Raw genomic sequence first — 16082 nt, 5'->3', positions numbered from 1 at the left:
TTAAAAAAATAGAATAGTTTTTTTTTTTTTAAAGAATTCTTTTTTTTTTTAAATTTTTATTTATTTATGATAGTCACAGAGACAGAGAGAGAGAGAGAGAGAGAGAGAGAGGCAGAGACATAGGCAGAGGGAGAAGCAGGCTCCATGCACCAGGAGCCTGACGTGGGACTCGATCCCGGGTCTCCAGGATTGCGCCCTGGGCCAAAGGCAGGCGCCAAACCACTGAGCCACCCAGGGATCCCCAAAAAAATAGAATAGTTTAGCCAACTTTTAAATTATAATGTAACTTGCATGATTGGGGCATAGTATTTTGTTTATGTTTTTTTTTATTTTTTATTTTTATTTTTTTAAATTTTTATTTATTTATGATAGTCACACAGAGAGAGAGAGGGGCAGAAACACAGGCAGAGGGAGAAACAGGCTCCATGCACCGGGAGCCCGACGTGGGACTCGATCCCAGGTCTCCAGGATCGCGCCCTGGGCCAAAGGCAGGCGCCAAACCGCTGCGCCACCCAGGGATCCCTTGTTTATGTTTTTGTAGAAAAGTGCTTTTACTTGAACAAGGACTAGAGATAGACTGCGTAGGGGTTTTGGTTTGGTTATATGCTATTCTCAGTGCTTGGATAAGTTTTTGAAATCCTCTCTACCCATCTTTTTAAAGTTTAATGGGTATTTATTGTTTGTACAGAACTTTTCCCTTTCTTTTCATAATAAAGCTGTGAGTGGATCTTCATGCAAAGGTTATTAATAACATTGTTTTCACCTAAAGCTTTACTAAGAATTTTACAAGTGACGTTTATTGAATTGTGTGCTTGAACATCAGAGTAATTTTGTTAACTGTTCAAGAAGAGTAAGCAGTATACTTAACATTTATTAGCCTATATTGTGTCAAATTGATTATTTTTTTGTTGGTAATTGATACATTTCTTTTTCTACCTTTTTTTTTTCTTTAAGATTTTGTTTATGTATTTAAAGAGAGCCCATGTGTGAATGGGTGGAGGGGCAGAGGGAGAGAATCTCAAGCAGACTCCCATCTGAGTACAGAGCTCAATGGGGGCTTGAAACTCATGACCCTGAGGTCATGACCTGAGCTGAAATCAGGAGTTGTTCAGTTAACTGACTGAGCCACCCAGGCGTCCCTTTTCACCTTTTAAATAGACATCATTTTTAGAGCAGTTTTAGGTTCACAGTAAAATTGAGTAGGAAGTAGAGAATTCCCATATATCCCTGCCCCTACCCACACGCAAAGCCTCCCTGACTGTCAACATCCTGCACCAGCAAATTGTGGTTATTTCTGAGTTGACTGATTCCCTTCCTTTTGGAAAAGTAAGCAGTTTGGTATATTTTAATATAGTCTAAAGTCTGTTTTATAACATTCTTATTGACCTTATTGCAAAAACAAAGAAACCAACACTAGAATTAAATTACTTCCTTTGGGGCAGCCCAGGTGGCTCAGCGGTTTAGCGCTGCCTTCAGCCCAGGGCCTGATCCTGGAGCCCCAGGATCTAGTCCCACGTCAGGCTCACAGCTGACATTTATTCTCATGAATAAATAAATAAAATCTTTAAAAAAAAAAAATTACTTCCTTCCTGGCAGTCTTTTTTTGAAGATACAAAATGAAAAAAAATTTTCGACCTTTATAGCAACATTTATACTCTCCTTTCTTTAATTTTTTTTTTAAATGTTTATTTATTTATGATAGTCACAGAGAGAGAAAGAGAGAGAGGCAGAGACACAGGCAGAGGGAGAAGCAGGCTCCATGCACCGGAAGCCCGATGTGGGATTCGATCCCGGGTCTCCAGGATCGCGCCCTGGGCCAAAGGCAGGCGCCAAACCCCTGCGCCACCCAGGGATCCCTCTCCTTTCTTTAATTCCTAATTTTATGAAACTCGAAGATTTGTAAGTTTTTTCTTCCTTCTTTTAAATATTTAAATGTAAAATGTTCTAATCAGATGTTTGGAGTTTTTATGAAAATTTCTGACTTGGAGTACTACAACATATAAATAATAGTTCTAAACTTGGTGTGTAGCACAAGCTCTAATCCAATTTGAGTGGGCTTGCCTAGAAGTGAATTAAATGATGTGATTAGGATGCTGCTATCAATAAAGGACATAAAGTCCTTTAAGATTTTATTAGTGAAGAATGGGACATTATGGATGAGAAGAGAGGGCTGTGAGCTCACTGATCATTGGAAAGCACCCATTTTTTAGGATTCTTATGAGAAAGCAAAGCCATCAAACTGTGTGAAGACTAGGATTTTCCCAATGAGACCGAAGGGTCAACTTAAAAAAAGATTGATAGTTTTGACATTAAAATTAATCTTCATCCAAAGATACCATAGGAGCCCTGGATGGCTCACTTGGGTAAACGTTGACTCTTGATCTCAGCTCAGGTCTTGATCTCAGAGTTGTGAGTTCAAGCCCCATGTTGGGTTCCACACTGGTGTGGAGCCTACTTAAAAACAAATTTAAAAAAATAAAGACACCATAGAAAAATGAAAAGATAAACTAAATTTGGAAAAAAATTGTTGCACATTTGGAAAAAATTATTTTATATATAATATAGAATTAGTGTCCTGAATAGGGCTGCCTTCATGGATGTACATACAATCTGGTCACACAGGGCCCCATACTTACTTTCATGCTAAACTATCATTCTTAAAATTCTTAATTTTTAAATATTGGCCCTACTTTTATTTTTTTTAATTTTATTTATTATTTTGAAAGACAGAGCATTAATAGGAGGAAGGGCAAAGGGAGGGGGGACGAACAAGGGGACTCCCCACCCAGCACAGAGTCTGACATGAGGCTCAATCCTAGGACCCCAAGATCACAACCTGAGCTGAAGTCAGACATAACCGACTGAGCCACTCAGCATTTCATGGCCCTGCTTTTTAATTTTGCACTGGGCCTGCAAATTATGTAGCCAGTCCTGGTTGTGAATATATTAAGCCTAGTAAGTAATGAGAAAAAGACTACCCAATAAAAATGGCCAGAACAGAACAAAGGGATGTGGAAAGGAACATAGATAATTAATAAACATGTGAAAAGGTCTTCAACCTAATCAGGTAATAATACAAATTGAAATCATGGTATTGTGTTCTGTATTTCCACAAATTAAGAAATCTCACTTTACCAAGTATTGGAGAGGATTGTGTCATCAGTTTACATACTGCTGGTGAGTTGGTAGAGTGATACAGTTGGAAGTCAAATTGGCATTTTTGGTAAAATTGGGTGTTTACATGTCCTATAACCCAACAATTCCACTTCTAGGTTTACAACATACTCTAAAGAAATCAGTGTTCATGTGTACCTGGAGATTTTTTTTTTGAGATTTATATAATAATGTTGATAAAAGCAAAGAACTTTAAACAATCCAAATGCCTGAAAACGGAATAGGTGAATATATTGTGGCATATTTATATAATGAAATACAATTAAAATGTAACAATTAAAAAGTAACATGGATGGGGTGCCTACATGGCTCAATCAGTTAAGCATTTGCCTTCTGCTCAGGTCATGATCTCAGGATCCTAGGATCAAGCCCCATATCGGGCTCCCTGCTCAGCAAGGAGCCTGCTTCTTCCTCTCCTGCTCTCCTTGCTTGTGCGCTCTCTCTCTGTGTCAAATAAATAAATAAAATCTTAAAAAAGAAAGTGACATGGACAAAGCTTAGAAAAATATTTGAATGACAAAATTCAGCGTATGAATTTATAAAGCTGTAAAAGGGAGCCAGGGATAACAAACCTAAACACAGCATTGTTTAGGGATATATACATATGTGACAAGGTTTTGCTTTAAACAGTAATGTAATAGTAAATATTTAGGATAAAGATTGGGAGGAGAGGAGCACATAGGTAGATGTAATATTGATGTTCTTCTGTGGGATGATCTATAGTGTTCATCTTTGCATGCGTCTTTCCATATATTTTGTGTGTTTCAGATATTAAAGAAGAGGCATCTGGGTGGGTCGGTGGTTGAGCATCTGCCTTTGGCTTGGGTAGTGATCCTGGGGTCCCAGGATCGAGTCCTGCATCAGGCTCCCCATGGAGAGCCTGCTTTTCCCTCTGTCTGTGTCTCTGCCTTCTTCTCTGTGTCTCTCATGAATAAATAAATAAAATCTTTAAAAAAATAAACAAGAAAGGGGGAAAATGAAATATCCATAGTTAACAGCTTATGATGTAGATGGAGAAATAGTTTGAGAAGTAGAAAGAAAATTAGGGGCAGCCCTTGTGGCGCAGCGGTTTAGCGCCGCCTGCAGCCCAGGGCATGATCCTGGAGCCCCCCCCCCCCCCCGCGGGATCGAGTCCCAAGTCAGGCTCTCTGTATGATGCCTGCTTCTCCCTCTGCCTGGGTCTCTGCCTCTCTCTCTCTGTGTCTCTATGAATGAATAAATAAAATCTTTAAATAAAAAAAAAAAAAAGAAAATTACTATGTTACAGAAAAGAGTTTTCAAGAAAGAGGTGATAAAATGAGAGAATTTTGATAGTTGTATAGGACATCCATTTTAGGTCCCTTCTCGCTCTAATGTTCTACAATTTTAATATTGTAGTTAAAAGGTCTTTTTTTTTTAAAGATTTTATTTATTCATGAGAGACAGAGAGAGAGAGAGAGAGAGAGAGAGAGACACAGGCAGAGGGAGAAGCAGGCTCCATGCTGGGAGCCTGATGTGGGACTCGATCCAAGGTCCCCAGGATCACACCCTGGGCCGAAGGCGGCGCTAAACCGCTGAGCCACCTGGGCTGCCTAGTTCATATGTTTTTTATGTTTTCCCCATATTTAGAAATAGTTATAAGCAATCAAATGTCATACAAGTAATAAAATTTTATTTTTAATTTAGTTCATTTAGGTGTTAATACCTTTCTTCACTCTTTCTTGTAGTGTATCTTCTAATTTGAAAGTCTTCCATGAAAACTTCAGTTTAAAAAATAAGTAATGACATCATCTGTCATCTTAAAAGACTGAAATGGGGGCTGTCATTTTGAGGTAAGTATCCGATTTTGTATCTTTATTTACACTGATTTTCCAGAAGTTAAATATAGAAGGAAAATGTGAATATTGGTTAGATTTTAAATCTTTTTTTTAATTTTTTTTTTAATATTTTACCTTAGGTAATCCTTACCCTCACCGTGGGGTTTGAACTAATAACTCTGAGATCAAGAGTTGCATGCTCTTGACTGAACCAGCCAGGCACCTTTAGATTCTTAATCTTTTAGTTAATCTCTGTGTTGGGGGATAGAAATCCTAGGCCTTGTTTTAAAATAGTCTGATATTTAGGATTATGTTTACCCCATTGTTAACAGAGCTTCATGAAGGAGAGAGAAGGGGTCAGTATTGTTGAAAGCTTTTTAGAGAGGTTAATTGAAAACTGAAGCTTTTTGAAGCTTTTTTGGAGTTGGTAGGAGGTCATAGCTGGCCTCTTTCTACACAGTGTTTCTGGCTGAAAATAAGCTTGCAATAAAATAAAGAGTGAAGAGAAGGTGATAAAGTGAGTATTTCAACTCATTCATTTATTGAATCAATAGGTAGAATGTATTTAGGATGGAGCAGTCATTTTCCTAAGTACTGAATTTACAGTCAGCATGACCATATATCCTGGTGTAAGCCTTTTGTAGATCAGTTAATGCCAAACTTTTCCCCCAGCTTTATTGAGATATAATTGGCATGTAGCATTCTGTAATCACAGAACTTATTTTTGCACTGTACTTTTTTATCCCCATGACTTAGTTTTTATCTGTTTAGAATCTTTGTTATATTTTACTGTAAATATTCTCTATGCCCATCATGGGGCTTGAACTCACAAACCCAAGAGTAAGAGTTGCATGCACCCTGCCACCATCCTCCCCTCTGGCCACCACCAGTTTGTTTTATACTTAGGGGTCTGTTTTTTTGTTTATTTGCTTCTTTTGTTTTTAGATTCCACATATAAGTGAAATCATATGGTGTTTGTCTTTGACATATCACCCTCTAGGTCTGTGCATATTGTCATGAATGGCAAGATTTCACTTTTTTTTTTATGGCTGAGTAGTATTGCATTGTATGTATATGTGTGTGTGTGTCTGTGTGCGTGCGCACACATCTTTATCCATTCATCTATCAGTGTAAACTTAGATTGCTTCTATATCTTGGCTCCTATAAATAATGCTGCAGTAAACTTAGGGGTGCATATGTTTTATGAAGTAGAGTTTTTGTTTTCTTTGAGTGAATATCCTGGAAGTAAAATTAATCTGATTGTATGTTATTTCTGTTTTTAATTTTTTGAGGAACCTCCATTCTGTTTTCCGGAGTGGCTGTACTAATTTACATTCCTACTGACACTGCATGAGGATTCTCTTTTCTCTACACCCTCACCAACATTGGTTACTTCTTGTCTTTTTGATAACTATCCATTCTGGCTGGTGTGAAGTGATAATTGTAGTTTTGATTTGCATTTCTTTGATGATCAGTGATGTTGAGCATCTTTTCATGTGTCTTGCCATCTGTATGTCTTTGGAAAAATGTCTATTCAGTACTTCTGCCCATTTTAAAAATCAGATTGTTTTCTTGTATAAATTGTGTGTTGACTTGTATAAATTCTTTGGTATTTTGAATATTAACTACTTATCAGATATATAATTTGTAAATATCTTCTGCCATTCTCTAAGTTGTCTCTCATTTTATTGTTGGTTTCCTTTGCTGTGCAGAAGGTTTTTATTTTGGCATACTCCCAACTATTTATTTTTGCTTTTCTTTCCTTTGCTTGGGAAGACAAATCCAGAAAAATACCGTCAAAGCTGATGTCTAGGGACGCCTGGGTGGCTCAGCAGTTGAGCAACTGCCTGTGGCTCGGTGTGATCCAGGGTTCCTGGGATTGAGTCCCACATCAGGCCCCTGCATGGAGGCTGCTTCTCCCTCTGCCTATGTCTCTGCTTCTCTCTTTCTATGTCTCTTATGAATAAATAAATAAAATATTTAAAAAATAGCTGATGTCTAAGGATTTATTACCTATGTTTTATTCTGGGAGTTCGATGTTTTCCTGTCTCACATTTAGGTCTTTAATCCATTTTGAGTGTATTTTTGTATGTGGTATAAGAAAGTGGTCCAGTTTCATTTTTTTGTATGTATCTGTCCAATTTCCCAGTACCATTTATTAAAGAGACTGTCCTTTCCCTTTTGTGTATTGTGTCTTTTGTTGTAGATTGACCATAGAAGTGTGGGTTTATTACTTGGCTTTCTATTCTGTTCTGTTGATCTCTGGGTCTTTTTTTTTTTTTTTTTTTGGTGCCATTACTATGCTGTTTTGATTACTGTAGCTTTGTAGTGTAGTTTGAAATCTGGAATTGTGTTACTTCAATTTTGTTCTTTCTCATGGTTACCTTGGCTGTTAGGAGTCTTTTGTAGTTCCATACAAATGTTAGGATTATTTGTTCTATTTCTGTGAAAAGTACTGTTGGTATTTAATAGGGATTGCATTGAATCTGTAGATTGCTGTGGGTAGTATGGACATTTTAACAATGTTAATTCTAGTCCATGAACATGATATGCCTTCCCATTTATTTGTGTTGTCTTTAGTCTCTTTCTTTTTTTATTTTTAAAAGTTTATTTTTTAAAACTTTTTAAAAAAGTTGGTCATGGAACCCAATGCAGGGCTTGATCCTGAGTTGAGACCTGAGCTGAGATCAGGAGTTGGACGCTTAAACTGACTGAGACACTCACATTTCCTATCCTTCAGTATCTTCATCGGTCCCTTATAGTTTTCAGAGTAGTCTTTTACTTCCTTGACTAAATTTATTCCTAGGTATTTCATTCTTTTATGCACTTTTAAATGGTATTATTTTCTTAATATCTCTTTCTGTTAATTCATTATTTCATATAGAAATGCAACAGATTTCTTTCTTTCTTTTTTTTTTTTTTTTTTAAGATTTTATTTATTTATTCCTGAGAGACGCAGAGAAAGAGAGAGGGAGAGACACAGGCAGAGGGACAAGCAGGCTCCATGTAGGGAGCCTGACGTGGGACTTGATCCTGGGTCTCCAGGATCAGGCCCTGGGCTGAAGGCTGCACTGAATCGCTAAGCCACCTGGGCTGCCCACAACAGATTTCTGATTCTGTTAGTTTTGTACCTTCAACTTAATTTTTTAGTTCTAATTTTTTTGGTGGAATCTTTAGTGTTTTTATTTTTTAATTTAATTTTATATTTTTAAGGAATGCATTTTTAAAAAAAATTTTATTTATTCAAAGATTTTCTTTATTTATTTGAGAGCGAGAGAGAGGGGCGGGGCAGAGACACAGGCAGACAGAGAAGCAGGCTGCGTGCAATGAGCCTGATGTGGGATTCGAACTTGGGAATCCAGGATCACACCTTGAGCTAAAGGCAGGCGCTCAAGCGCTGAGCCACCCAGGCGTCCCTCTTTAGTGTTTTAAAAAAATTTTCTATATATTGTACCTTGTCATTTGCAAATAGTGACAGTTTTACTTTTTCCTTACCAATTTAAATGACTTTTATTATTTTTTGTCTCATTGCTGTGGCTGGGACTTCTAGTGTTGAATAAAAGTGTTGAGGGTGGATATCCTTGTTTTGTTCCTGATCTTAGAGGAAAAACTTTGAGCTTTTCACCATTCAGTATGATGTTAGCTTTGAGTTTGTCATAAATATGGTTTTTATTATGTTGAGATGTGTTTCCTCTAAATTTGCTTTGTTGAGAATTTTTATCATGAACAGATGTAGAGTTTTGTCAGATACTTTTTCTGTATCTATTGACATGTTCATATGATTTTTATCCTTCATTTTGTTAATGTGGTGCATCACATTGATTTGCAGATACTGAACCATTCTCGCATCTCTGGATGTCCAACTATGTTCTTTAAGATTTTATATTTTTAAAGTAATCTCTACACCCAAAGTGGAACTCAAAGTCACAACCTTCAGTTCAAGAGTCACATGTTCCATTGACTGAGCCAGCTATGTGCACCTGGATGTTCAACTATTTTTAATGCCTTCTTTTGCTTTTTTAAATCTACTTGTTTGGATAATAAATAACATTGTTGATAAATTACATGGTCAATGTTATATAGTTAAGGACAGACATTACCTGCCCAGGCTTACCTTGTCAGGTAAACTGGGCCTCTAAGTCTTGCAGGCAAGTTAAGTGTTTAACAGATATTCATGAAATGAATTGGCTAGTTTACAGCTATGATCAGGGCTGCAGAAGTGAAATAATGACTACTTGATTGAGTTCATTTGACAAGGGAGATTTCATAAATAATTTCACAGAGAACATGGAAGAAAGGAGTCACACAAGCGAATCCAACATTTTGAGTTCATTGGCTTGAAGGATGATGGTACCCTGAACAGAAGTAAGGAAACTCTGAGGAAAGCCTACGGGTCTGGTGGGTGAGACTGTAACATGATGAATTCTGTTAGACACATTTTTGAATTATAAGTAGAAGTTTTAGAATATCTCCTTAATTATGGAGATATGAGACTGAAAATTAGCAAAAGATACTTTAGGACCTGGAGATAATAGATTTTGTTTTTTTTTTTTTTTTTAGATTTTGGGGTAATTTACATAGAGTGTCAGTTGTGAAAGTCGGTAACATTTCCAGGGCCCTAGCAGAGAGAAAAATGTAAAGCATAGGACTTTAGGAAATGCCTATAGTAAATGAGTGGCTGTTGTTCAAAAGAATCAGTAAAAGAAAAATAAGAGTATGAAGGAAACCAGAATCATGCGATGTTTTTCTTTGAAACATAGTAAAGAATTTTAGGGCAAGAGTCTTTATTATTTATTTTATTATACATTTCTTTTTTTTTTTTTTATGATAGTCACACACAGAGAGAGAGAGAGAGACAGAGACACAGGCAGAGGGAGAAGCAGGCTCCATGCACCGGGGGCCCGACGTGGGATTCGATCCTGGGTCTCCAGGATCGCGCCCTGGGCCGAAGGCAGGCGCCAAACTGCTGCGCCACCCAGGGATCCCTATTATACATTTTTTTTTTTAAGATTTTATTTATTTATTCATTCATGATAGTCACACTGAGAGAGACAGAGAGGCAGAGAGGCAGAGACACAGGCAGAGGGAGAAGCAGGCTCCATGCAGGGAGCCCGACGTGGGATTTGATCCCGGGTCTCCAGGACCGCGCCCCGGGCCAAAGGCAGGCGCCAAACCGCTGCGCCACCCAGGGATCCCTATTATTATACATTTTTAAAAGAGTTTATTATTTGACAGAGAGAGGGAGGGAGGGCACAAACAGGAGGAGCAGCAGAGGGAGAGGGAGAAGCAGTCCCTCTGCTGGGCAGGGAGCCCCATGTGGGGTTGGATCCCAGGATCCTGGGATCATGACCTGAGTTGAAGGCAGACACTTAACTGACCAAGCCACCCGGATGCCCCAGGGAGAGGCTCTTTAAGTGGATGAGATGCTATAGAAAGATTAAGGATTTTAATACCACGGTAAGCATCATTGAATGTAACTATTAAGAAGTTATTGCGGGGCACCTAGTGGCTCAGTCAGTCGAGTGGGTGACTGTTGATTTCAGCTCATGTCATGATTTCAGGGTTGTGAGATCAAGCCCTAAGTCAGGCTCCATGTTGGGCATGGAGCCTGTTTACGATTCTGTCTCTCCCTCCCTTCCCCTTCCTTCCTTTCTCTCTCTTTAAAAAAAAAGTTTATTGATAACTGAGAGAACAAATTAAGTAGACTAGGATGAATTATAAGAGGTTAAGTATTTACTTAACAAAATACACAGCATGGAGAAAAAATTGAAAACTTTTCAAGAAATGTGTGCAGTTATTGATGACTAAGCCACATAGATATTTTTGCATTAACACCTCAGTATTTTAGGTAAAGGGGAATGATCCATTAGAGTGGTTATATATATAAGTAATTTAAGTATTTGTTTAATTGCCAAGAGGAAGTAGAAAGGTTTGAGACCAAGGATATGGCTTAACTCTTATGGAAGAGTATCTATTTCTGCTTAGAAACCACACGAATGGAAGAAAACAAATCAAGGAATTTTTAGGCAAAGTGGAAGAAAACTGTATAATTCCTTACTTTTTCAATAAGGTAGAGTTTGAGGTTATCTGCTAGGCATATAATTAATTAGTAGGGTTGTTGGCATCCTGGGAGAAGAAAATATTTACGGGAAACATTGTAATCACCAGTTTCATCGAATATTTATTAAACATCTGCTTTGTGCCAGGCATTCTTGTAGATAAGATCTGTTCTCATGGAGCCAATTGTTAACGTGAACCAGAAAAATACGAAATTATGCGATAATGAAGAGAATTGTAAAACAAGGCAGTTGGGGGCACCTGGGTGACTCAGTTGGTTATGTGTCTGCCTTTCAGTTCAGGTCATGATCCCAGAGTCCTGGGATCAAGTCTTAAATTGGGTTCCCTGCTCAGTGGGGAGTCTGTTTCTCCTACTCCGACCTCCTGCTTGTGATCTTTTTCATGCTTTCTCCTTTCTTTCAGAATCTTTAAAAAAAAATAAAACTAGGCAATTGGTAGAGTGGTTGGGTGGTTACTTCTGAGGAGGTGACATTAAGGTAAGATGTGAAAAACAAAAATTCAGTCACTTGAAAATTAAGCTAAAGTAAAAACCTCAAAGTGAAAACAAGCTTTTGTTGTATTTGAGGAACAGAAAGAAGTCTCATACTCTGGAACAGAATGGAAGAGGGCCGTAGTGTCATGAGATGAAGTTGAAGGAAGTATAGCTGGACCATGTTGGTCTCTATGGCCATGGTAAGGAGTCTAGACTCAAGAAATTTTTTAAGGAAGGTTTTTTTCTTTTTTTTTTTTTTTTTAAAGATTTTATTTATTTGTTCATGAGAGACACACACAGAGAGAGGCAGAGACACAGGCATAGGGAGAAGCAGACTCCTCGAGGGGAGCCCGATGTGGGATCTGATCCTGGCACTCCCGGACCATGCCCTGAGCTGAAAGGCAGACCCCCAACCACTGAGCCACCCAGCCACTAAGGAAGGTTTTAAGCAGAAAAGTGTCATGATATGTTACATGCTTTAATGATTTCCCTGGCTACTTTATTAAATATGAATTATGGGGGTAAAGGGGAAACAGGAGGGTCAGATAAGCAGCTGTTGGCTAGAACTGACTAAGCCAGAGATGATGATGGAGAAACTTAATATGATCACCAGGATAGAAAAAGAAAGGATTGCTGAGTAATCAGTGAAAGGTTAGTTTAAGATAAACTAGCATACGGATGCCTGGGTGGCTCAGCAGTTTGGTGCCTCCCTTGGGCCAAGGGCATGATCCTGGAGACCCGGGATATAGTCCCACTTCAGACTCCCTGCATGGAGAACTTCTCTCTCTCTGCCTCTCTTTCTGCCTGTGTTTCTGCCTGTGTCTCTGCCTCTCTCTCTGTATCTCTCATTAATAAATAAATAAATAAAATCTTAAAAAAAAAAAAAAAGATAGCATGACCTGGCAGGCAGTATAAATTTAGCTTGTCTAACCATTTAGATGGAAATGAGAAATTTGACATTAATGGTTGAAATAATTATCTATAGGATTCAAGCTTGGTGAAAGGGAATATATTAAGGGACTGGAGGCCATGATTGAGTCAATATATATTTATTGAGCATCTACTAATATATCAAGAACTGTGCTAGCTTCTAGGGTTACAACACTGAACAAAAACAGACATCCCTTTCCCATGGAATGGATATTCTCATGAGGATGGAATTATAATAAGTTAGTATATACTGTGTTGGGTGGTGATGACTACTTTATTAAGAAAAATATATTAGAGAAAAGTAGATATATATATTTTTTAAAGATTTTATTTGTTTATTCATAGAGACACAGAGAGAGACACAGAGAGAGAGGCAGAGACATAGGCAGAGGGAGAAGCAGGTTCCACGCAGAGAGCCCGAGGTGGGACTCTATCCAGGGTCTCCAGGATCACGCCTTGGGCTGCAGGGGGCGCTAAACTGCTGTGCCACCGGGGCTGCCCAGGAAAAGTAGATATTGATGAGGATATTGAGATAAAGATTACTACTTCATGAGGGGTGATTAGGGAAGAATTCTCTGATTAGGTGACAGTTTAGCTGACAACTCTAAAGAAAGTAAGGGAGTAGGACTGGTAGATACTTGGGTTAGGGTTATGGGGAGCAGCATTCCAGGCTGAAGTTACCCAAATACAAAGGCTCTGAGACTGGACTGTGCTTGATGTGTTCTTGGAGCAGTAAGAGGGCCAGTGTGGCCTGAATGGGGTCAGTGAGAGAGGAGGTAGTGGAAGCTGACGTTGTGAAGGGAGAAGAAGCTTTAGTCAAGTTGTAGACCAGTTGTAAACCAGTGTTGAGCCTTTGCATCTTCTTTTGAGTGGTGATGGCAATGTAGATAGAGAGATGAGGATGTAGGAGGAGTGAAAGGCAAAGATGTAGCTGAGAGGTGTAACTTGTGGCTAATGAAAGGTGAGGCCAGATGTTTGGAGTATATGAAAGTGCTGGTGATAGAAGGGGTGCATTAATAAAACAGATTTTTTTTTTAAGATTTTATTTATTCAAGAGAGACACAGAGAAAGAGAGGCAGAGACACAGGCAGAGGGAGAGCCCGATGTGGGACCCGATCCCGGGACTCCAGGATCACACCCTCGGCCGAAGGCTGGCTGTAAACTGCTGAGCCACCCAGGGATCCCAATAAAACAGATTTTTTTATTTAAAAAAATTTTTTTTTAAAATTTTTATTTATTTATGATAGTCACACACACACAGAGAGAGAGAGAGGCAGAGACACAGGCAGAGGGAGAAGCAGGCTCCATGCACCGGGCTCCCACCAGGAGCCCGACGTGGGACTCGATCCGGGGACTCCATGATCGCGCCCTGGGCCAAAGGCAGGCGCCAAACCGCTGCGCCACCCAGGGATCCCAAAAAACAGATTTTTTTAGTACAACAGGAAGCTAGGAAGAATAGAAGACGATAAGTTAGAGGCATGGACAGCTTTTAGTTCTTGATGAGTAAGTTTATTTGGATTTAGTTTTTTGTTTTAAAGATTTTATTTATTTATTCACGAGAAACACACACAGAGAGAGAGAGAGAGAGAGAGGCAGAGACAGAGACACAGGCAGAGGGAGAAGCAGGCTTCATGCAGGGAGCCTGACGTGAGACTCGATCCCGGGTCTCCAGGATCACGCCCTGGGCTGAAGGCAGAGCCAAACCGCTGGGCCACCGGGGCTGCCCTGATTTAGTTTGTTTTTAATTGTAAAATATACGTAATAAAGTTGAGCATTTTAATTGATTTTAAGTGTACAATTTGCTGGCATTAAATACATTCACAGTGTTATGCAACCATCACTTGTATACATTTCCAGGGCCTTTTTGCCATCCCAGACTGAAACTGTATCCAGTAAAGAGTAATTCACCCCAATCTCTTAGGATCATTATACTACTATCTGTCTCTATGAATTTGTCTCTTCTAGATATTTCATGTAAGTGGAATCAAACAATATTTGTCCTTTTGTGGCTGGTTTATTTCAAATACCTTAACATCCTCAAGGTTCATCCATGTTGTAGCATGTGTCACTGTATCCTTTTTAAAGGCTAGATAAATATTCCATTGTATGCATATACCACATTTTGTTTATCCCATTTATTGGTTGAATTTTTAAAAAAAAATCTTTTGGCTACTGTAGTAATGTTACTTGTACTTGGGTATACAAATATCTATGTGAGTCCTTGCTTTTTTTTTTTTTTTTAAGATTTTATTTATATATAAATAGACACACAGACACACAGAGTCAGAGACACAGGCAGAGGGACAAGCAGGCTCCATGCAGAGAGCCTGATGTAGGACTTGATCCCAGGTCTCCAGGATCACACCCTTGACTGAAGGCAACGCCAAACCGCTGAGCCATCCGGGCTGCCCGAGTCCTTGCTTTTATTCATTTTTATTTTTTACAGATTTATTTATCTTAGCACAAGTGGTAAGGGGTGGTGGTGGAGAGAAGCAGACTCTCTGTTGAGGGCAGAACTTGATGCCAGGCTTGATCTCATGACTGAGATCACAACCAGAGCCAAAATTAAGGGGTGGATGCTTAACAGATTGAGCCACCCGGTGCTCCCCTGTGTTTAATTCTTTTGGGTATATACCCAGAAGTGGAGTCGTTGGATTAAATATAAGTCTGTGTTTAGATTTTTGAGGAACTGCCATATTTCTTCTACAGTGGTTGCACCATTTTATCTTCCCACCACGAATATACAGGATTACAATTTGTAGTGTATCCTTGGTTTTGAGTAGTGGAATGTTTTAAATTTGTGTGTTTTCTTAAAAGAGTGTATACTAGAGATTGTTTTTAGTAGTTATAGAAGTAACACAAATCCCCATGCTCTGCTATAAGATCAGAACTGGTGAAGAAAGTTGTGTTGTAGTTAAATTTTAGTGAGAGAGCCTTACAGGAATTAAAATTTTAGAGACTTAAAAAGAATATGTTTGCCAGAAACTTAGTGATATTGTGTCTATGTAACTTGACTGTGACATCTGATATACTAGTGCCTTCACTTGGCACAGGAGAAAGTTATGTGTTTTGATTTAGGAAGGCATAACTATGATTTCCCAGGATAGGACAAGATCATTAAATGAGCTAGAATGATGCCCCCCCCCACCCCCCCGAGTACATTTGTAAACTTCTGAGACTGGAAATTTTATAAGGAGGTAGGGGAAGTTTTCATCTTGCTGTTAACTAACACATTGTATAACAATTCAGGGAAAGTATTATTTGTTCACATGGATGATAGACCAAGAAGAATTATTAAGGGAAAAATACTGATGGGGGCAGCCCCGGTGGCATAGCGGTTTAGCGCCGCCTGCAGCCCGGGGTGTGATCCTGGAGACTCAGGATCAAGTCCCACATCGGGATTCCTCCATGGAGCCTGCTTCTCCCTCTGCCTGTGTCTCTGCCTCTCTCTTCGCTCTCTCTGAATGAATAAATAAATAAATCTTAAAAAAAAAATTACTGATGGGATTATAGCTCCTGCAGAGGTTTTTGAAATTTTTGCATCTTGTTTATAATTATCATTAGGATTTGAAAATTTTGAAGTAGATCATATTCATTGTCTTCAGTATTGTTATAATTATTATGCTTTTTGT

At 38.8% G+C, this 16082-nt stretch overlaps 1 protein-coding gene across 3 annotated transcripts in view; it reads left to right on the top strand.

Annotated features, from left to right (window-relative positions):
- The window catches only part of PIK3CB (phosphatidylinositol-4,5-bisphosphate 3-kinase catalytic subunit beta), a 203053-nt gene that overhangs the window by 39495 nt on the left and 147476 nt on the right, over positions 1-16082 (top strand). For all 3 annotated transcript variants that reach the window (XM_035704803.2, XM_025449126.3, XM_035704804.2), the window contains one exon: positions 4881-4985. The gene's annotated coding sequence lies outside the window, so the exon portion shown is untranslated. The remainder of the gene's footprint in view (positions 1-4880; positions 4986-16082) is intronic.

The sequence above is a fragment of the Canis lupus genome, chromosome 23 (assembly GCF_003254725.2).
Source record: "Canis lupus dingo isolate Sandy chromosome 23, ASM325472v2, whole genome shotgun sequence".
NCBI classification, from domain to species: Eukaryota; Metazoa; Chordata; class Mammalia; order Carnivora; family Canidae; genus Canis; species Canis lupus.
This window is presented reverse-complemented; position numbering and strand designations above follow the sequence as displayed.